Here is a 22,237-nt window from a genome sequence, read left to right on the forward strand (position 1 = left end):
CTGCACTCAATATGCCAGCAAATTTAGAAAACTCAGCAGTGGCCACAGGACTGGAAAAGGTCAGTTTTCATTCCAATCCCAAAGAAAGGCAATGCCAAAGAATGCTCAAACTATTGCACAATTGCACTCATCTCACGTGCTAGTAAAGTAATGCTCAAAATTCTCCAAGCCAGGCATCAGCAATATGTGAACCATGAACTTCCTGATGTTCAAGCTGATTTTAGAAAAGGCAGAGGAACCAGAGATCAAATTGCCAACATTCGCTGGATCATGGAAAAAGCAAGAGAGTTCCAGAAAAACATCTATTTCTGCTTTATTGACTATGCCAAAGCCTTTGACTGTGTGGATCACAATAAGCTGTGGAAAATTCTGAAAGAGATGGGAATACCAGACCACCTAACCTGTCTCTTGAGAAATCTGTATGCAGGCCAGGAAGCAACAGATAGAACTGGATATGGAACAACAGACTTGTTCCAAATAGGAATAGGAGTACGTCAAGGCTGTATATTGTCACCCTGCTTATTTAACTTATATGCAGAGTCCATCATGAGAAACTCTGGACTGGAAGAAACACAAGTTGGAATCAAGACTGCTGGGAGAAATATCAATAACCTCAGGTATGCAGATGACACCACCCTTATGACAGAAAGTGAAGAGGAACTAAAAAGCCTCTTGATGAAAGTGAAAGAAGAGAGTCAAAAAGTTGGCTTAAAGCTCAACATTCAGAAAACAAATATCATGGCATCCAGTCCCATCACTCCATGGGAAATAGATGGAGAAACAGTGGAAACAGTGTCAGACTTAATTTTGGGGGCCTCCAAAATCACTGCAGATGGTGATTGCATCCATGAAATTAAAAGATGCTTACTCCTTGGAAGAAAAGTTATGGGCAACTTAGATAGCATATTCAAAAGCAGAGACATTACTTACCGACTAAGGTCCATCTAGTCAAGGCTATGATTTTTCCAGTAGTCATGTATGGATGTGAGAATTGGACTGTGAAGAAGGCTGAGTGCTGAAGAATTGATGCGTTTGAACTGTGGTGTTGGAGAAGACTCTTGAGAGTCCCTTGGACTGCAGGAGATCCAACCAGTCCCTTCTGAAGGAGATCAACCCTGGGATTTCTTTGGAAGGAATGATGCTAAAGCTGAGGCTCCAGTACTTTGGCCACCCCATGCGAAGAGTTGACTCATTGGAAAAGACTTTGATGCTGGGAGGGATTGGGGGCAGGAGGAGAAGGGGACGACTGAGGATGAGATGGCTGGATGGCATCACGGACTCAAGGGACGCAACTCTGAGTGAACTCAGGGAGTTGGTGATGGATAGGGAGGCCTGGTGTGCTGTGATTCATGGGGTCGCAAAGAGTCGGACATGACTGAGCGACTGAACTGAACTGAACTGAACATGATGACTGTCTTTCAAAAAAAAAAAAAAACAAAAAAAAGAAACATTGAAAACGAAGAAGAGTCAAGTTTTATTTTTTCTGTGTGAACTGGAAACAATTGAAGTCACAAAGAGGTTATTTTTTATTCATTTTTATTGGAGTATAGTTGCATTGTTGTGTTGCTTTCTAGTGTACAACAAAGTGAATAGGCTATCTTTATACATATATTCCTCTCTTTTTTGGATTTCCTTCCCATTTAGATTGCCACAGAGCACTGAGTAGAGTTTCTTGAACTGTGCAGTTGGTTCTCATTAGTTATCTATTTCATATATAGGGTATATGAATTCATCTCCTCTCCCCATTCATCCCACATTTCCATTCTCCCCTCAGTGTCCATATGTTTGTTCTCTAAGTCTATATCAACTTCTGTTTTGCATATGGGATCAGGTATACCATTTTTCTAGATTCCACACATATTCATTAATATATGACTTTTGTTTTCCTCTTTCTGACTTAATTCACTCTGTATGACAGTCTCTAGGTCCATTTTTGTCTCTACAAATGATCCTACTTAGTCCCATTTATATGGCTGAGTAATATTCCACTGTAAATATTTACCATATCTTCTTTATACATTCCTCTGTTGATGGACACTTAGGTTGCTTCTATGCCCTGATTATTGTAAATTGGATCACAATGTTTTTTTGAACTATGGTTTTCTCTGGGTATATGCCCAGTTGTAGGGTTGGTTGGCCATGTGGTAGCTCTATTTTTAGGTTTTAAGAAACCTCCATACTATTCTCCAAAGTGGCTGTATCAATTTACATCCCTACCAACAGTGCAAGAGGGTTCCCTTGTCTCCACACCCGTTCCAGCATTTAATGTTAGTAGATTTTCTAATTATGACCATTCTGATGGGTATGAGGTGATACCTCATTGTAGTTTTGACTTGAATTTCTCTAGTAATTAGTGATGCTAAGCATCTTTTCATGTACTTGTTGACCATCTGTATGTCTTCTTTGGAGAAATGTCTCTTTAGGTCTTCTGCCCATAATTTTGTAACAATTTCATTTTCTAACAAAATAAAAAAGTAATTCCTTATGAAAAAATACAGCCCTCTTACTAACCCTGCCAAACAAAGATTAATGAACACTGCCAAGTCCTATGACAGTCCATCCTAAATCTGAGTGTCTGTGTTTGCTCATGTGTGCATATATTTCTGTATGTGTATGCATATTTGTGAAAGTATGAAAAAACATGTTTATATATGTAATCACCCACAAAAATATTTTGATGGCATTTTCTATAATGTGTATCCCAGTTTCCTAATACTTAAAAACTCTGTGTTTTTCAAGATACTTGCTTAGAAAATACGTGGAGTAGAACAAGATTTTATCTTATAAAACATGAGAAGTTTTCCCATCAAATCCATTTCCCTCTTTTTCCTTTAAAACACCTTTCTCATAAATCCATATCCCTAATCTTTCACGTTTCTTATAAAGAATTTAAATATAAAATATTGGCTTTATATTACAATATAAGGCAGTGTTTTTGCTCCTCTGGGCATATTTGTTCAAATCTCTTCTCTCTAATTGAGGAACAAAAGTCAGTCCTACACTTAAAAGTTCCAACCATCCATGATTAGATAAAGAATGTAATTATGAATTGAAAAGAACCTTATCATGACATGTCAAAAATCCCAATATTAAGCAGATTTAAGCAGAAACTTTGACTAAGAATTAAACCAAAACTGAAAGGCAGACTTTGTGAACTTAAGTAAGCAACATCTCAAATGCTGTGTTGGTCTCTCTAATCCCCTTGTCCCAATCACATCTTAATGCAAGTGGGAAGGAGTGGTACTGATGAAAAATGGCTCATTTTCTTCCTTAAGTATTATCACCCCTTAGTCACAAAACCGCCAAACGATGCAACTTTCTAAAGCAAGTGAGGACACTGAGAGGCAACAAATGCATCTTTATTTTACGAAGTCTTCGTGTGATAGTTTCCTGCCCAGACCCCAATCTCCATATATAAATTATTAAGAGATGAATGAGCGTCAGAAAATGAAAATTAAATTCAGAAAGTCAAAGAAAATCAAAGTCAAGCAGAAGGGTCCTCAGAGAAAGAGAACAAAGGCAAGAAAGACAAAGAGAAAAGAAGGGCAAAGTGGAGAAAAGACAGAGAAATAGGCGAAAACATGGAAGGCCCCGGAAGGGCATGAGCAAGAATTGAAATGACATTCTGCATGCGTGTTTCATCCTGGGAGACCCCAGAGAAAACAGAGAGTGTAAGGGAAATCTTCCTACTAAGGAAGCTATTTTGTGATATGAGATGCGTTTGAGGTTTAATATCCAAATGAAATTATAGCACATGATTATGTTTTCTCATACAGTGACCACAGGCTTGAGACAGCCACTTCTTGAAAGCCAGAATCACTTCTAAAACTTGAAGATGATATACCCCTAATACACATTGTCTAAGAGTCTTTTTACATCACACAACCTCTCATTAACCATTTAATTTCTTATTCTAAACTTCCCACCTAGACTGTGTATGCCTAATATACAGGAAATATATTAAGATATCTTTTATGTTCCCTCTTTATATAGTTTGGGAAGTCTCTCTCTGCTATTTAGGTTGAAAGTTGATAAAATTCAGATCTGCTTAGACTAGTTGAAAAATGCCATGAAAGAAGAAGTATGGTGAGGTTAGTTTCAAATGATTGATAATATATGAATGAGCATAGAAAGAAAAAGCTTGTTTAACTAATGGTAGGATATGTCCATTAATTAGCTGATAAAACCAATACAACATAAAAAATATAAGTGTATAAAAGACCAACGGATAAATTAAATCAATAGCAGAACCACAAGTTAATCCGAATAGAAGCTCTCATATATTCAGTTTTTCTGGGAATGCTGAAGATAAGTAGGCCAACTTATTGCAATTCCATTAGAGTCCATGCTATCAAAGGCTTACAGCACTGAAAGGGGTTAACCGTGATAAGGTTTCCTGTATATCTATAATCAGAGAAAGAAAGTAAAGGTCAGAGCTGAGGCTGGTGTAAATATGTGTATGGAAGTAAAGGTTTTATCTGTGGAGAAGGAGGGGATGGCTAGAAATAAGATAGGAAAGAGAGATTCTTCCTTGTCTAAGCCTTTTGTGGGATACACTAGAAAACATTGCTGCTTCTAAAACTTTTCTTTTGATCACCCTCTATTCAAAGGCACCAGATCTCTATATACATCTATCTATACCTATATTTGTATCTTTATCTATCTGTCTATCCATCCATACATCCAAGTCAGATCAGTCAATATTTTACCAAGGGATTCTGTGATTATCAGTCCATCTGCTACATGCTTTGGAATTGATTTTCTTTGCAAGGGACTGGTTGATATTCCTTTAAATACACTGAGATCTACCACTTGATCTTCTGATTCTTATCAGTCATGTTAGCAAATCTTATGATTTACTATCACAATATCTCAAGTAGCAAGAGAGCCAGAAAACGTGAAACAGGAAGGATGACAGTAGTCATCTTGAGGTCCCTAAGCTGATGGGCATTTCATAAGGCCAGGATATGCCTCTTAAGGGGAAGATTCAAGTCATATCAACCACCCAGCTATCTAGGGCTGAATCACAGCAACAGTAAAACACTAAAGATAAAGTTGTTGATGCTTTCCTAATTGTTTCCTATGATGTACCAGGACAGTGTTTGATACTAAAAGTTTCGACATTTGTATTTCCAGTTTGACCTTGTGTTACAGGATTTAAGGGCTTCCTTGGTGGCTCAGATGGTAAAGAATCTACCTGCAATGCAGGACACTGGAGATCGATCCCTGGGTTGGAAAGATGCCCTGGAGAAAGCAACTGCAATCCATTCCAGTATTCTTGCCCGGAGATTTCCATGGCCAGAGGAGCCTGGCAAGCTACAGTTTATGGGGTCGCAAAGAGTCGGACATGACTGAGAAGCTAACATTTTCACTACAAGATATAAAGATTCTTTCGATGGTGAGAAACAAAACAAAAACACTTGAATAGGCAACATTCTTTGTTACTTACAGACCTAAATGAGAGAAGACTGCCATGCAGGACCACCCAGAGGGTTGTATCCTGGGACAAGGTAACCGCAAGCTAGAACTGTAAAAGGAGGTGTATTTATGGTAAATAAGGTGGGGTCGTGTCCGACTCTTTGCAACCCCATGAATTGCAGCACGCCAGGCCTCCCTGTCCATCACCAACTCCCAAGTTCACCCAAACTCATATCCATCGAGTTGGTGATGCCATCCAGCCATCTCATCCTCTGCCGTCCCCTTCTCCTCCTGCCCCCAATCCCTCTCAGCATCAGTGTCTTTGCCAATGAGTCAACTCTTCCCATGAAGTGGCCAAAGTACTGGAGTTTCAGCTTTAGCATCATTCTTTCCAAAGAACACCCAGGACTGATCTCCCCCAGAGAGACTGAACTGAACTGACAGTGGGGTTAGTTAGTTTCACTGGATTCCTCAAGTCTGGGTATTTTGAGTAATTCTGCAGGTCCAAGAATGAGGGGACTGTCCCAGGATATTACATGTCTGGGGACCTCTTGAATTTGGATATGTGTGTATTGTAATCCAGATGTATTAAAACTTGATAAGAGAAGAAAACAAGGGGCACGGTCCCTGGTGGCTCAGACGGTAAAGCATCTGCCTGCAATGCGGGAGACCTGGGTTCGATTCCTGGGTGGGGAGGATCCCCTGCAGAAGGAAATGGCAATCCACTCCAGCACTCTTGTCTGGAAAATCCCATGGACGGAGGAGCCTGATTGGCTACAGTCCACGTGGTGCAAAGAGTTGGACACGACTGAGCGACTTCACTTTCACTTTCAAAACTGGATAAGGATAGCATTTAGGAAATATACTATTGATCTCTCCCTTAAATACACAGCTCAAATATTAACTGCCTTCTAAACAATTCCTCATGATGTTTACTAGGCATCTCTACCTCAAAATGTCCAAAACTAAACTTTTTATCTTCCTAACCCATACTTACTGTTTCCAAATCTCCCCCCCCCCCACCCCCTTCTCTGTTGCTATAACATTGCCTTTTACCTTGGGAAGTGTCAAGTCTTACACCCATTTCTACTGTCTGATCTCAGACTTTCTCACCTTATGTCATGCAGTGAAAAGACATGGTTGGCAGCTTGACCTTCTCTAAAATGATGTAGACAAAAGTGTTGAAGCAACAGAAAACAGAACTCAGACAGGTAGACGAGCAGTGACTTTTGATTTACAGTGAGCACCATCATAAGTTTTTATAACATGTCACCAGCTTAGTCTTAGTCAATGGCGTTAATCTTGGGTGACAAGTCATGAATGATAAGCAGCTGTAACTGAAGTTTCCCCCATGACACATTTGACAGGGCCAGAAATCTTGACCCGAGATAAAATACCAGCTGCTTGCTCACTGGCTACTTTCAAACCAAACCTTGTAGCATAAAGCATGGGAAAAAATGTCAAAAGTTCCTCAATCTGTCTCATTACCACATAATAAAAATTATCTAGCAGTCATCTTGAAAGGGGCAAAAAGTTAGTGTGAATTAGTTTTTTTTTTATTCACAGTCTTTTCAAAGGGCTACTTTCTAGTCCATACAATTGTGAAAACTCTAGTCTACAATAGCTCTCCACTGACCTTGATAATTAACATTAAATGTGTGGACAATAAACTTAAACATTGCGGTAATAAGATTTTTGGATGGCTACCCTGGTCACTCAGACCGTAAAGAATCTGCCAGTAGGAGACCTGGGTTCTTATCCCTCGGTCAGGAATATACTCTGGAGAAGGAAATAGCTAACCCACTCCAGTATTCTTGCCTGGAGAATTTCATGTACAGAGGAGCTTGGCTGGCTACAGTCCATGGAGTCACAAAGTGTCAGATATGACTGAGAGACTAACATTAAATTTCACACTTTCTTTTCCATTGTTGTTGTTTAGTCATGTTTTATCTTTGTGAACCAGTAGACTGTAGCCTGCCAGGCTCCTCTGTCCATGAGATTTCCTAAGCGAGAATACTGGAATAGGTTGCAATTTCCTTCTCCAGGGGATCTTCATGACCAGGGTCAAACATGTATCTCTTGCATTGGCAGGTGGATTCTTTATCACTGAGCCATCAGGGAAGCCTGTGTTCTCTTCTTGTTGTATGCGTGCCTCTTCTACAGGACTATAAAACTGAAGAACTAAAAAAAATTTTAGATTTATCTGGTCTAAAAAGCTCATTTAAACATGGGGCATCTGGAGCTCAGTAACTTGGAGAAATTTTTCCAAGGGCCACATTGCTATTAAATTAAAAATTTGAAATTTCATCTTATGTCTTCCAACTATGTGTCAAGGTTCTTTCCATTCATCACTTTATCAGCGTTTTTTTAGGAGGATATTGAATTGATTGATGATGATTCAATCAATTAAATGAAATTGTGTTATTTGTATCATCTTTGGCTACATTTATAAATAAATGTGTAGGCACTTCTCTGGTGGTTCAAAGGTTAAGAATCTGCCTTCCAAAGCTGGGGCCTTTGGTTTGATTCCTTATTGGGGAACTAATACCCCATATGTTTCCAGGCAATGAAGACTTCAAGAAAAAGCCTTCATGCCACAAGGAAAAGATCCCACAGACAGCAAGGAAGATCCTACATGCTGTAACTAAGACCCCAACACAGCCAAAAATAAATAAATACATAGATATTTATTCAGGAAATACACCCTTGTGTTAACCCAAGAAGCTAATACCAAATTTAAGGAAATTCAAAATGGCCAACTAGAATAGAGACTATTCCACAAAACTCTAGTAAACATAAAATAAATACTTTAGAAAACTTACCTAGAGCAAGGAAGTTAGAAGCTGTGTGGAGTTACAAAAGCATCTATGAAGACTGACATCTAGAAAGTATCTTCTGAGAAAAGAAGAGGGACTCTAGAAAAGGCTTCTTTATTATCTAAATTGTCAATAAAAATGAAGTTTCAGGTTAGCTCTGTAGCTGGTCTCAAGTCTTAAGTTTCTTCAAAGGTGTCAATGTGTCAGTATAAGACCTGGATCCAAACCCAGTTAGGAGCACTTTTTAATCCCCAAACCTCTCTGTCTATTTAAAAGAATTTCCATTCATTTCTGTTGTGGGGGGATGAACTGCTGATGCCTGCTCTGGGCCTGGCTGGTCCCCACGTGGCCATCCTGCTGACACACTTCCTTGACCAAAGGCTGAGGGGGAGTACAGCAGATATCCACAAATACAGAAGGCCAGTCTATAAAAAGGACAGAGACCAATTATTCTCATTAGTCAACAAGGACAGAGTAAGAGCTAATGGGGCTTCTGTTTCAACAGAGGGAGAATTTAGGTTAATTATTAGGAAAAACTTTGTAACTATTAGAACAGTTAGGACTCTGGAAACAAGATACCCAGGGAGGAAGCAAAATTACCTTCACTTATAGGTACTCAAGGTAAGACTAGCTCACTATTTATCAAGGAAGATTAAAAGATTATTAAATCAGGACCACTAGGAAGTACTGGAAAAAAAAAAAGAAACCGTGGCCTGAGACTGTTACCTGGCACTTCAACTTGTGTCATTAGCATTCTAGGCAGGAAGGATAGAGCAGTGAACAAGATCAACAAAAACCTTCTCTCACAAAGCTTACAACACACCAAGGAGGTGAGGGAAGAGAAATGAGCAAGTAAAATAAATGCCATTTTAAATCGTTCTAAGTGCTCAATAGAAAACTAAAACCAAGTACTCCATAGAAAGAAGGATATGAGGTGACTGGGTAAAAGGAATGGCAATTTTAGGTAGGATTGTTAGAGAAAGACTCAATGAGAAGATGACATTTTATTGAAAATCTGAAGAAACAAAACAACCACCATGGGAATCCTGGAATGTTCCAGGTGGAAGGAATAGCAAATAAGCCCTGAATGGAAAACTAATCAATATCTTAAAGAAAAAACGAAGATCTCTTCTTATTTAGATTAGGGTGACTGAGGAGGAAGATGAGCACACGGTAAGTAAAAAGGGGTAATGGAATGAAGATGGAGCAGATTACTTAGGCTTTGCATTTCCTGCAGGACTTTAGCTTTCAAGCTGAGTGTAGTGGGAAGCAGAGAAAGGAGATGACTTCACTTTCAGTTGAACAGGATTTAGCTCTGGCTGTTGGTTTGGGAAAGACTAAAAAGGAGAAAGAATAGAGAAATTAATTAATAATCTTAGTAGCTTTTATTAGAGTGTATGACATAAATTTAGAAGCAAGTTGAGATGGTTTGATGAAGTCAACTTCTAGATTAGTTTCAAAGGTATACACAACAGGCTTTGATGAAGAGTCAAGATAACACACTGAGGAATGAAAGGAGGAAACAGAGAACAATGTCATTACAAAGTAATTCCAAAAGATACTATTAAAAACAGTCCAAAATAGTATACTTAAATGGCCAATAGAAGAATTCAATGGAAAGATAAAAATTAAAAGGAGACATTGGAAAATGCACAATGATAGCTGGAAATTTTAATATCCATATTCAGTAAGTAATATGGACTTCCCTCGTAGCTCAGTCAGTAAAGAATTCACCTGCAATGAAGGTGTCTGCCTGCCAGGCAGGAGATGTGATTTCCATCTCTGCCTTAAGAAGATCCCAAGAAGGAGAAGGCAACCCACTCTAGTATTCTTTCCTGGCAAATCCCATGGACAGAGGAGACTGGCAGGCTATAGTCCATGGGGTTGCAAGAGTTGGACATGACTTAGCGACCAAACCACTGCCACAGCAAGTAACAGAAATGGATAAAATATTAAAGAAGGTGCCTAGTATGTAAACAACACTATACATTATCTTAATCTAATCAATATTGATCAAATAGAAAACAAGAAAAGAATATACCATATTTTCAAGGTCATACAAAATATTCAACAAAACAGAGCCATATGTTGAGAAATAAAACAAGGACTAATAATTATTGATATTATAGGACTTATTCTTTGAACAAAGGAGAATTTATTTAGAAATCAACTTAAAAAATGTACATAGAGAGCTACATATATTTGGGAATTGGATACTTCCAAATAACCTATGAGCAAAAAAAAAAAAAGAAAGAATCAAAGGAAAGCAAAAGAGAAGAAATAAAAAGGAAAATTGAAAAAAAAAATCCAAAATTAACAGTAATGAAAATGCAAAGTATCAAAAATTTTATAATGCAACTAACACAGGGCTTGGAACACTAAGAAAGATTTAAAATCAATTATTTAAATTTCAAACTTTAATTAAGGTATTATATGAAAACCAATTTAATTTTAAAGTATTAGAAAGTAATAAGGCAAAAAAACTATAAATGCAGATAAAAATATTCCTAAAACTTAGAAAAAATAAAAGATATTTCTTTGAAAGTGTGAATAAAGTCAATAAATTCCTAGCGAGACAGATTAGGAAATATCAATAGGGAAATAACAGAATATTTAAGTGACATTTTACTAAAACACTTGATAGTTTGGGTGAAATAAAAGAACCTATTGAAAAACAACCTACAAAAACTGGCATGAAAGAAAACAGAATTTTTGAACAGTCTCTTATTTTTCAAAGAAAATTAATTTTGTTAAAAATTTACACACACACACACTGGTATGCAGAGTAGCATGTCATCAGGCAGAGTACCCTCAATTATCACATATTATCTGTGCAGTGTAAAATTACGCAAATATTTTATAAAAAGTTATGGAAATCTTTCATAAGGTGAAATATATACCTATCTGTCACCCAGTCTTCCGGCTCCTGGATATTTCGCCAAGATAAATGAAAACATATGACCTTAAAAACGATCTGAAGAAGAATATTCATAGCAGCTTTGTTGATATTTCCCAATCTAAGCAACTCAAATGTCTATCAAGAGAATTAATAAATTGTGTTACGTTCACACAAAGCATACTCAGTTTAAAAAGCAAGCTACTGACAGAGGCAAAATATGGACGAAGACCAGACTAATGGTGGTCTTTAGGTGATGCAAGGGATTGACTTTGAAAGGACACGTGGGAGCTTTCTGTGTTGATAGAATGGAATTTATCTTGATTGGAGTGTTGTTGTTTACAAAATGTATCTAGTCATCAAAAGTTGTACACTCAGGATTTTTGCTTTTCAATGAATATCAATTTTACCTTGAAAATACAACTCTAAAAATAAGTGAGTGATGCATAAAAGAAAAAAAAAGTCTTTTCTTTTTCCAAATTGCTGTCATTTTGCAATATGATCACCCTCTTCACATTCAGCCTGGCCTTAAAGCTAGGATTTCAGCTATAAGTTCCCACTTTACTTTTCCAGGGGTACTTGTAAAAATAACCACTTAGAGTCAAGTCTGCAAAGTTTGTGAGCTCTACCCCAACCTCCTTATGTATAATAGGGGCTTGCTCTTCTGCTCTCCATCTCTTTCTCTCTCCCCCATGACCAGGGACAAAGGACTGCCCTTCCTCTGGCTCACTGCAATTCAGCCCCATCCTGGGACCCATAAATTATAAATCTTGTGACTCTAATTCCTCTTTATGGGTGTGTTGAAAGTACACCATCAATCAAAAGGACCCATGGGTTCCACTTCCTGGAAGTGTGAGTGCAGATGCTCAGGGGGCTACCAGTCAACCAGTATGGGTGGCCAGTGCTCCCTTAATATGGCACATCATAATCTGCAAATTCTTAGTTCAGTACACCAGCTCCAGATACCCAGTACAGTTGGTAAGCTGGACAATAGTACTGTGGGCACAGTTTTTACTTCATATGATTCCTCGAAGTTGTGAATCTAACTTCCTCCGCCAGGCCACTCCATCTCTCCAGGAGGAAACCACTGCTAGCTGGCTCATTGCTGCTGTGAAGTGTTGCTATGAACCCCCACCCTAAACTGTCGGTGTTGTAAAAGGTCAGGCTTCACTGTATAGACGTCTCAATCAGAGAAGCCAAGGTGAGCTAACAGACCAGCAGGCTATGGGCTCTAACTCTGTCTCCCAGGCTGGCTTCGGGGCAGACTGTGAATACTAGGTTGGTGTTAGAGTTAGGAGGCCGGCAGCATGGCCCACTGTGACGGGTCAGGGCTGGATGCTGAGCTTGGGGAGCCGGCCAGATCCACGAGGAAGCGGCTCTACCAGGGCCACTGTGGCAACCCAGCAGGCAAACACTGCGAGGCAAGCACATCATATGTTGCTGAGAGCGATAGTGGCATCCCTAGCACATAATGCCAGCTCTTCCCAAATCTCTAAAGGAGGTCAGAAAACTATTAGATGCTTGTAAAACCCCTTCCTCATGGCTCCAGCTTTTCAGGGCACAGTGGCGTAGTATCCACCAGGCAGGTGGGCAGGTGCTGCATTTTCAGGGTTTGGGAACTTTCCGAAATACATCAGCTAAAGTTGCACTGATTGAGGTGGACCCTGAACACTTGGAGGTCAATTGGGACTTTCTAGAACAAGAAGCAGCAGCACAGGAGTCAGGGAAAAGGCAAGCTCTGCCCCAGGTGTCCCCTGGGAGTGGTGAGTGGGAGAAGTTACATAAAAAAAGGACAGTATATTGATACTCATTGGAGCTGGGTGATGGTTACAAAGCAGTCCATTGTATTTTTTCATTTCCTTTATATTTGTTTGAAATCTCCCATAATAAAACATTTAGTTTTTTAAAGACTTGAGCATTTGAAGTATAAGCAATTGGAATAAGTCTGACATCGGGAAGACGAAAATAAAGCAGACTATGTAAGCAGTTGAGGTGGAAGCAAGTTCGAACGCGTTAAATTTCAGGTGTTTATTCAATATCCATTTGCAGATGTGCAGTTCATGGCAGTTATTGATGAATTCAGTATTTGAGATATACAGCTGAAAGTTAATAGTTTAAAGACTATAGTTAAAGACATGAGGCTGGTTTAAATTATCTAGGGAATTAGTATAGGTAGAGAATAGTGGAAATCCAAAAGTAGAACTCTAAAATTTAGAGCTAATGAGACAAGGAAAAAACAGAAGTTTGAAAGTTTCTGAAAGACAGAAACAGTAGTCAGAAAGCAGGAAGAAAACCAGATGAGTATGGGATCCCATAAGACATAAAGAACTTGCACAGATTTCAGAGAAATAGCAGTTATAGAAATCTAGATCAACTATTAGAAGCAGGGCATATAAAATTGATTTTTGTTTACTGTGGAAATACTTTAGCAAAAAATTTGCCGGTCTGTGACTTTCTTAGGCTATTATTAATTCAATAGAGACTGATGGAGTGATGTCATATAAGTTTACATAGGATAAAAATAAATGTTCCATACACAAAAGTTTATGTTCTAAAAAGAGAAACTAGGTTAACATAAATGGAAGGATATTCTACACAGAAAATTAAATATGAGTGCACACCACAAAATGAGAAATGCCAAAAGGTACTATATAAGTATCAAATAAATGGTTCAGAAAGTCAGAAATCAGAATTTCAGAGAGATTAGAGTTCACCATGCATGCGAGTTGCCAGCAAAAACTTGGTAGAGCAAGTTTAGATTGAACTGGGCTATATAAAAAAAGAGTAGGTGTAAAGAGAAGAAAACACTGAGAAAGAGCCTTCAGGATAGAGAAATGGTGAGCAAATAAAGCCCATGTGATGTACAAGAGATATTTTGGAGATGAGTATGTCAGTAATAGAAGATGTGAATAGAACAGGGAAAGAAGATGAGATTGGAAAAGCAAGATCATGGCCCAGATTGCTTAGAATTTTGAATGGGCAGGTAAGTATTTTCATTTTCTCCAAGAAGTATTCTCAGGGTTGTTAGACCTTGAAAGCATCAGTCATGGCTGACCCACACGAGGATAGGGAGACATGATTCTAGAACCATCCGCCTGGCAGTGTGAATAAAGGCTGCCAGAGGCTAAAACCCTGCCTATTGATTTTTCATATCAATATAGGAGAGATTCCATTTTAGAACTTCATGAACCAGGTGAAAGAGGACCACATTTCCGTTACCCAATTTTCCTAAAATAACGGAAACAACTATTAGAATTTTTTATACCACTTTCTTCCTCCTCCTTTCACTTCAAGAAACTGAAGCACCTTCAAGTATAAATAGAGTTGCTCCATGGGAATTTTTGTGTTATTCCTGAGCTGAGTGTTGATAGAAAAGAGCTAGAAATTGAGTGCAGTGAAAAGTGCTGAATTTTCTATCATACGTCAAAAAAACAGCAGTCCTGCCTCTTTCTTCCTTCTTTATCAGTATCAATATTCTTCTTCAGACTAACTTCCAAATTTACATTTTATTATTAAAATCATCTTGACCATAGTCAACCTGGTATATGCTTTGTGATTTCCTTCTTTCCAGATGGATACTTATTATCATGTGGGAAAGACCCCCCCCCCCCATCCTATATGCTTCACTTTGCCAAGGCTTTGTCCAGGCCTGGATACAAAGCAGCTGCTCAAAACATCTTTGTTAAATGGACAGAATTAAACTTGAGTCAAGAAAGTTCCACACAGGAGGAGGTCTTAACAAATAAAGGAGCTGAGCAGCAGCTGTTGGAAGTTACAAAGTTAGCATCGATCTGAAGGTTGTTTGGAAGCTTCTTTCATTTTCTTGCTAATGGCATTAAGGGCTCTGCAGCAGATAACAGGCTCTGACATGGAGACCTTAATCCAGGCCGTCTGCAGAAGCCCTGACCTTAAGGAGTGAAGACATTGATCAGCACAGAAAGGGTGGAGGGTCAGAGATTGAGAGTCATCTAGCCATACAGAACTGCAAAAAAGAAAAGAAAAGTTGCTCATTCTAGACCTTGGAAAGGGCCCAGTTTCAGTCCAGTCAAAGAAGAGACACATCTGTCAGAGTTCCTTAGAAAAATATAGACCACTATTTTGCTCTGACACTAGATAATCTCTTGAAATTTATCTAGAGGCCTAGGATATGTTAAAATATCAGGCCACACCCACCAAGAGGAAGGTGGAATAGATTTTCTGAGATGACATCAAATCCTTCCATTCTTATCCAGTTCCTGTTTCTATAGATATCAGATGGAAGCTTAATAATTGAAATTTAGCTCTTTTAGGGGAAATTAGCTGTGTTTTCCATTTTGAGTTTTCTTTATATGGGCCATATTCTCTGAATTTATTGGTCTGATTTTCATACTACCTATCTTTCTGAATAACATCAGCTCAGAGCAGAGGGCAAGAAAGTCTATACTCATGTAATTTGATTTGAGGCTTCCTCTACTAACAAGTTTAGATTTCTTTGTCATTGTCTCCAATCCCTAAAAGGCTTGAAATGTTTCCCTTTTGAGTAACTAACAGACTAGACTGCAAAAATAGAGAAATTAATCCATGTGGGTGCCATTAATATATACAATTGCTGAGAAATGAAGACAGTGAAAAAAAGTAGGACTCTAACATTATTGTGTGACTCTTATAGTCAAGAATCGAGTGCTTTACATATTTGCACTTATTTAATATGGTTCTGATGCTGGGAGGGATTGGGGGCAAGAGGAGAAGGGGATGACAGAAGAAGAGATGGCTGGATGGCATTACCAACTCAATGGATGTGAGTTTGAGTGAACTCTGGGAGTTGGTGATGCACAGGGAGGCCTGGTGTGCTGCGATTCGTGGGGCTGCAAAGAGTCAGACACGACTGAGTGACTGAACTGAACTGAACTGAATATGGTTCAAGAAGAGATCTACATTAAACTTCACTTTTTTCCACCAAGCAATATTCAGCGAGTAAAGTTTGCTAAAATAGTCACAAAGGTCCATTTGTATTCTTTTTTGATTTTTTCTCTCTCTGTCTCTCTCAGCCCTCCTCTTTTACACACACACACACACACACACACACACACACACACAGATATACACTAACAATTTACATTAGCTCACATTGTTAAGCTTACTAAATGGATTTCTACTGACGGGAAAAAAGAGGTGGTTTCAGTTATGAATTCAAAGCACTATCATAAAAATTACATGTGTGGAGAAGGTTTATTCTGTATGTGTATTTGTGTATGTACATATATTAATTTTATAAGAAATATATGAAAATGCTCATTTTGCAAAGTGTTTAAACCACACTTGGTATACTGTGAAAACAAAAATGTAAAAAACTCACTTTCATTTATAACCACCTTACTACAGCTCTACTTCCACCCCTAGGGGCAAACTAGGCCAGAGGTATATGCCCCATAAGCATGTTTGCAGAGCTTAGGCATTTTCAAGCAGTTAGTCTAGGTACACAAGTGGATAGGATGAAAGAGCAGGCAAAGATGGAAATTCAAGGATTCTGAGAATTCTAAGTTTGAAATTGACCTCTCGGATTCCTATTTTGCTATCGTTGCTAAGTTAATAGAATTTATCTTATTTAACTTTTTGTTAGCTTGGTTTGTAGAGTGGGAAATGGCAACCCACTCCAGTATTCTTGCCTGGAAAATTCCATGGGCAGAGAAGCCTGGTGGACTATAGGCTATGAGATTACAAAGAGTCAGGCATGACTGATCGACTGAGCACAGCTTGATTTAGAACTTTTGAATATTTTTTACAAATGATACATGTATCTCCATGTGTGCTTTTATTTAAGACTTTGTTCTGGAAGAAACATTCCATGCTGAGATGGGGAATAACTTCTAAGGAGAATGCAGATGCCTCACTAACTTGAAAAGATAGATGGAAGTTCAAGGAGTCTAAGATAGCCAGAAGTTCCAGAGCAGAATTCCAAAAAGAGGAAATTATGAGAAAACTAATTTTAGAAATCTGTATGCTTCCTTATGAGCCACTGCTAAATAATAAAACATGCTCTACATGGTGAGCAACAAGTCAGGTAAGCTGACTAGATCCCAGAAGTCACACAAACCAGAAAGACCCATTTAATTGTACATTTTAATAGGTGAATTTAATAGCATATTAATTATATCTTAATAAAGCTGCAAAAGCTATCTCTATTCATTTTTATATATTCAAAATTTAACAATTTAAATTGTAAGTTACCATTTGTAATATTGTTAAATGCCATAACAATTTAAGGGTAAAATTGACAATATATATCTAAGACCTGTCACTGAAAACAGCAAATATCACTGAGAGAAATAAATAGGAAGATATACGAAGTCTGTGAATGGGGAAGACACTATTATTAAGATATCAATTCTCTCCAAAAGCATTAATAGATTTAATCCATTCAAATTGTAGTCCAAACCAGCTATTGTATTGAAATTTATAATTATTCTAAAATTTACAGGGAAATACAAACATTCGGGAAAGTAAATAATGTTGAAAAAATTGGGAAATTATATTTACTCTACAAGTTTTATATAAAAGCTAGAGTAATCAAAAGACTGTGTTTTGAGATAAGAATGGACATAAAATTAAAGGAACAGAGTATGTAATCAAAAGATAGACATGCATCTACATGGACAATTGATTTTATACAAAGATAATCACCAAAGCCACAGGCTAGTAACACGATAATTACATGAACAACAGATTCTTAGTTGTATCACAAGGGCTTTATAAACGGAAGCAATATTAGAATAAAAGTCCACAGAAGGCAGGCTGGAAAAAATAGCCTGACCATAATCTTTGTACAATCTACTAAAATAAAAATATCAATATTTTCCATAGGATTAAAACAAAACCCAGAGTCTCATAACATAATATTTTAAATGTCAGAATACAATACAAGAACTACTTGGCATATTTGGAACCTAGAATATCACAACTTGCATGGGAAAACACAATCAACACATGCTACCACAAAGAAGGCAAAGATTTTGGAATTATCGGAAAAAAACTTTCAAGCAACTACAATAAATACGTTATAGCAAGCAAACATTAATGTTATTGAAGGTAATGGAAAGATACCTGTGCTGTGCTTAGCTGCTCAGTTGTGTCCGACTCTTTGCGACCCCATGGATTGCAGCCCACCAGGCTCCTCTGTCCAGGGGGATTCTCCAGACAAGAATACTGGAGTGAGTTACCATGCCCTACTCCAGGGGATCTTCATTACCCAAGGATTGAACCCAAGTCTCCCACATTGCAGATGTCAAAAGAGAAATTGAAGATTTATGAAGAAAAAAATGCACAGTTAAGACCTTAAAATCACAAAATGAAATAAGCAAATAAAAATACATTGAAAATATGGATCGACAGCAGAGAAGAAGAAAAGCAATAGGGGAAAGAGTCAAGAAAGTTTATTTATCAATAAATATTATCCAGCATGGATAATATACAGGAAAAAAATGCAAAAAATGTACAGTGATCTGTGAAAACGTTTTTAAGGTCTAACTGTGAAACTGAAGCCCCAGAATGGAAGAGAATTAAAGTGATACTGTAAAATATATTTGATGTAATTATGGCTGAAATTTCAAAATTGTTAAAAGATTAAAACTATAAATTTATGTAATTTAGTTAACTTCAGACAGGCAACTGGGGTTTCCCTCATCACTCAGACAATAAAGAATCTGCCCATCCTGGGATGGAAAGATCCCCTGGAGAAGGGAATGGAAACCCACTCTAGTATTCGTTTGGTTTTTCTTTTTTGTTTTTTTTTTTTAACTTTACAATACTGTGTTGGTTTTGCCATACATTGACATGAATCCACCATGGGTGTACATGAGTTCCCAATCCTGAATCCCCCTCCCACCTCTCTCCTCATATCATCTCTCTGGGTCATCCCAGGGCACCAGCCCCAAGCATCCTGTATCGAACCTAGACTGGTGATTCATTTCTTACATGATAGTATACATGTTTCAATGCCATTCTCCCAAATCATCCCACCCTCTCCCTCTCCCTCTGAGTCCAAAAGTCTATTCTATACATCTGTGTCTCTTTTGCTGTCTCACATACAGGGTTATCATTACCATCTTTCTAAATTCCATATATATGTGTTAGTATACTGTATTGGTGTTTTGCTTTCTGGCTTACTTCACTCTGTATAATCGGCTCCTGTTTCATCCACCTCATTAGAATGGATTCAAATGTATTTTTTTAATGGCTGAGTAATACTCCATTGTGTATATGTACCACTGCCTTCTTATCCATTCATCTGCTGATGGACATCTAGGTTGCTTCCATGTCCTGGCTATTATAAACAGTGCTGCGATGAATGCTGGGGTACACGTGTCTCTTTCAATTCTGGTTTCCTCGGTGTGTATGCCCAGAAGTGGGATTGCTGGGTCATTAAGCACTTCAATTTCCAGTTTTTTAAGGAATCGCCACACTGTTCTCCATCGTGGCTGTACTAGTTTTCATTCCCACCAACAGTGTAGGAGGGTTCCTTTTCTCCACACCCTCTCCATCATTTATTGCTTGGAGACTTTTGGATTGCAGCCATTCTGACTGGTGTGAAATGGCATCTCACTGGGGTCTTGATTTGCATTTCTCTGATAATGAGTGATGTTGAGCATCTTTTCATGTGTTTGTTAGCCATCCGTATGTCTTCTTTGGAGAAATGTCTATTTAGTTCTTTGGCCCACTTTTTGATTGGGTTGTTTATTTTTCTGGACTTGAGCTGCTGCATAAGTTGTTTGTATATTTTTGAGATTAGTTTTTTGTCAGTTGCTTCGTTTGCTATTATTTTCTCCCATTCCAAAAGCTGTCTTTTCACCTTGCTTATAGTTTCCTTTGTTGTGCAGAAACTTTTAATTTTAATTAGATCCCATTTGTTTATTTTTGCTTTTATTTCCAGTATTCTGGGAGGTGGATCATAGAGGATCCTGCTGTGATTTATGTCGGAGAGTGCTTTGCCTATGTTCTCCTCTAGGAGTTTTACAGTTTCTGGTCTTACATTTAGATCTTTAATCCATTTTGAGTTTATTTTTGTGTACGGTGTTAGAAAGTGTTCTAGTTTCATTCTTTTACAAGTGGTTCACCAGTTTTCCCAGCACCACTTGTTAAAAAAAGATTGTCTTTTCGCCATTGTATATTCTTGCCTTCTTTGTCGAAGATAAGGTGTCCATAGGTATGTGGATTTACCTCTGGGCTTTCTATTTTGTTCCATTGATCTATATTTCTGCCTTTGTGCCAGTACCATACTGTCTTGATGACTGTGGCTTTGTAGTAGAGCCTGAAGTCAGGCAGGTTGATTTCTCCAGTTCCATTCTTCTTTCTCAAGATTGCTTTGGCTATTCGAGGTTTTTTGTATTTCCATACAAATTGTGAAATTATTTGTTCTAGTTCTGTGAAAAATACCGCTGGTAGCTTGATAGGGATTGCATTGAATCTATAGATTGCTTTAGGTAGTATATTCATTTTCACTATTTTGATTCTTCCTATCCATGAACATGGTATACTTTTCCATCTATTAGTGTCCTCTTTGATTCCTTTCACCAGTGTTTTATAGTTTTCCATATATAGGTCTTTAGTTTCTTTAGGTAGATATATTCCCAAGTATTTTATTCTTTTTGTTGCAATAGTGAATGGAATTGTTTCCTTAATTTTTTTTTTCTACTTTCTCATTATTAGTGTATAGGAATGCAAGCGATTTCTGTGTGTTGATTTTATTTCCTGCAACTTTATTATATTCATTGATTACCTCTAGTAATTTTCTGGTGGAGTCTTTAAGGTTTTCTATGTAGAGAAAACCTTTATGTCATCTGCAAACAGTGAGAGTTTTAATTCTTCTTTTCCAATTTGGATTCATTTTATTTCTTTTTCTGCTCTGATTGCTGTGGCCAAAACTTCCAGAACTATGTTGAATAGTAGTGGTGAAAGTGGGCACCCTTGTCTTGTTCCTGACTTTAGGGGAAATGCTTTCAATTTTTCTCCATTGAGGATAATGTTTGCTGTGGGTTTGTCATATATAGCTTTTATTATGTTGAGGCATATTCCTTCTATTCCTTCTTTCTGGAGAGTTTTTATCATAAATGGATGTTGAATTTTATCAAAGGCTTTCTCTGCATCTATTGAGATAATCATATGGCTTTTATTTTTCAGTTTGTTAATGTGGTGAATTACATTGATTGATTTGTGGATATTGAAGAATCCTTGCATCCCTGGGATAAAGCCCACTTGGTCATGGTGTATGATCTTTTTAATGTGTTGTTGGATTCTGATTGCTAGAATTTTGTTAAGGATTTTTGCCTCTATGTTCATCAGTGATATTGGCCTGTAATTTTCTTTTTTTGTAGCATCTTTGTCAGGTTTTGGTATTAGGGTGATGGTGGCCTCATAGAATGAGTTTGGAAGTTTACCTTCCTCTGCAATTTTCTGGAAGAGTTTGAGTAGTATAGGTGTTAGCTCTTCTCAAAATTTTTGGTAGAATTCAGCTGTGAAGCTGTCTGGACCTGGGCTTTGTTTGCTGGAAGATTTCTGATTACAGTTTCAATTTCCATGCTTGTGAGAAACAAAAGAGACCATAGCAAAAATCAACAAAGCAAAAGCTGGTTCTTTGAAAGGATAAATAAAATTGAAAAACCATTAGCCAGACTCATCAAGAAACAAAGGGAGAAAAATAAAATCAATAAAATTAGAAATGAAAATAGAGAGATCACAACAGATGACACAGGAATACAAAGGATCATAAGAGACTACTATCAGCAGTTATATGCCAATAAAATGGACAATGTGGAGGAAATGGACAAATTCTTAGAAAAGTACAACTTTCCAAAACTGAGCCAGGAAGAAATAGAAAATCTTAACAGACCCATCACAAGCATGGAAATTGAAACTGTAATCACTCTAGTATTCTTGCGAGGAGAATTCTATAGACAGCAGAGTCTGGCAGGCTGCAGTTCATGGGGTCACATAGAGTCAGACACAGCTGAGCAACTAACATGAAAAGAAACAGGCAACTATAATACAATCTGTATAAAGAAATTTATATATTGCTAAGATTTAGTAAGATATCTATATTCCATTTGAATTGGTAAAATGCTGACTCTGTTAAATT

Source organism: Capra hircus, chromosome 24 (assembly GCF_001704415.2).
Source record: "Capra hircus breed San Clemente chromosome 24, ASM170441v1, whole genome shotgun sequence".
NCBI lineage: Eukaryota > Metazoa > Chordata > Mammalia > Artiodactyla > Bovidae > Capra > Capra hircus.